Source organism: Copadichromis virginalis, linkage group LG7, assembly GCF_057382275.1.
Source record: "Copadichromis virginalis isolate Kocher_CV1m ecotype Utaka linkage group LG7, C_Virginalis_male_GT1.1, whole genome shotgun sequence".
NCBI classification, from domain to species: domain Eukaryota; kingdom Metazoa; phylum Chordata; class Actinopteri; order Cichliformes; family Cichlidae; genus Copadichromis; species Copadichromis virginalis.
The window spans coordinates 52,323,860-52,325,843 of NC_140624.1; the positions used below are offsets into that span (position 1 = coordinate 52,323,860).

General features: G+C 35.9%; 1 long non-coding RNA gene across 1 annotated transcript; it reads left to right on the forward strand.

Moving 5' to 3' along the window:
• Positions 1–560: 560 nt before the first annotated feature.
• LOC146706101 (uncharacterized) lies at positions 561–1,984 on the forward strand. The gene is made up of 6 exons (XR_014921736.1): positions 561–575; positions 642–809; positions 1,165–1,202; positions 1,506–1,590; positions 1,690–1,780; positions 1,920–1,984. It is a non-coding gene; the product is annotated as an uncharacterized LOC146706101 (long non-coding RNA).

The following is a 1,984-nucleotide window of genomic DNA, read 5'->3' on the forward strand; positions in this document are numbered from 1 at the left end:
AAAGGGTTTTACGGAGCTGGAGAAAGTTTTGATTCTTGGAGATTTTAACATTCATATTGATGATGCCTCATCTAACTCTCCAGCTGAACTTTTATCTATATCTAATTCTTTTAACTTTGTCCAACATGTCTCTGATCCGACCCATTTAAAAGGCCGTACCTTGGACCTTGTCTTTTCCTTGGGCCTCCACATTGGCAACGTGTTTGTCTAGGACGTACATTTGAGTGATCATAATTGTGTCTTTTTAAATTCAATTTTAGCTCTAAACAAACACCTATGAAGTTAAAAACTCATAGACGGATAATAACAGACTACTGCTGAGAGATTCTCGATTGTGCTTGACAGTTCTCCACTTTTTACTGGAAATGATGTAAATAATCTCATTCAGTCCTTTAATAGAGAATGCAAATCCATTTTGGATCAAGTATACGGTGTACATTTTAGGACATCGTCAGGTATCAGACAAAAAATTGTCAGGTGTCAGTTGTCAAAAAAAATTGTCAGGTATCAGACAAAAAATTGTCAGGTGTCAGTTGTCAAAAAAAATTGTCAGGTATCAGAAAAAAAATTGTCAGGTGTCAGACAAAAAATTGTCAGGTGTCAGACAAAAAATTGTCAGGTGTCAGACAAAAAGTTGTCAGGTATCAGAACACAAGGTACCAGAGAGAAAATCTTCCTGCAGGTGGCGCTGTTGTCATGTCCCACCCGAATTGATTTCCAAATACGTCATCAACGTGTGACCGTGGGAGAGCGTAAGGTCATTGACCTCACCGGAGTTTTACCGTGGTTCAGGCTCCTAACGACACAAGGTAAGTTTAACTTTTTCTCCCTTTTGTTCATATTTTTGCCACAGTTGTGTTATATTAAGTTGCAGTTATGTTGTGAAAGTTACATATCAGAGACGGAAAGCCAGTTTTGTACGAAACCAAATCAGTACTATTTTTGTCTGGCTAATTCATTCTAGCTAGCGACAGTGGTGAAACGTGATTCAAATTGAAACTGTTCAGTAATTGTTTTGTATACATTTCAGCAAATGGACAAGCTGAAAGCTCACGAGCAGCCTGCATCCTTTCTGTCGCTCTTTTTCTTTATTTCTCTTTTCTATATTGCTACTGTCGGGATATTTTTTGATCCCGATATGTTTTTTTCTGTTGTTGTTTTTAGACTTTGCTGCAATATGTCATCTGACGATGATGAAAGGAGTATCCGACTCTGGCTGGTTCCCGTGACTGTACCAAAAATATATATATATTTTTTTTTATTAAAAAAAGAGCATTAAAAATAAATGACTAAAGTACACTTATTTATTAACTACTGTTCACCTCTTTCATATCAAAGAAGTGTATTTTTTGCTACACATGTTTTATTTGTGGGCACTGAATAGACGATGCTTTTAGTGTAATAGCCACATAAAAAGATTTAGTACTTTACTGGTTAATTACTTATGTTCAGTGTAAGAGGTGGGTGATCAATTAGACTGTTGTTGTTACACTTAACCTTTCAAGATATGATGATAATAACATTGTTCAACAAAGGCTTAAAACAAAAGGAAATCAGCTGTGCACTGAATTCATATGGGCATAAAATAAGGTAAGTCTGCATTTCAACAGTTTCCGTGACAACTCTCTAAAATGACAAAACATGCAGTTTGCATTTAATATAATGTAAGTCTGTGTTGTCTTTTAACAGTGAGAGGCATCTGAGACGAGTTTTAAAACTTCTAGGGTTGAAGCGAAGATGCCCCTAACGACCTTTTACTGAAATCCACAAAGCTGTGGAGGTAAGCGTTAAAACATCAGTGCAAAAAATATATATTTTCCTGAAGTCTGTGTCATGAGCTATTGTAGAAACAATAAATGTTATTTTCTGTAGTGATTTAAAAAAAAAAACATTCAATTGTCTGTTTGTTTGTTTCTTAGAGTGAGATGAAACAGTGGTCTCCTGAACAAGGAATCAGGGCAATGGTAAGCTTTCAGCTTGTCCA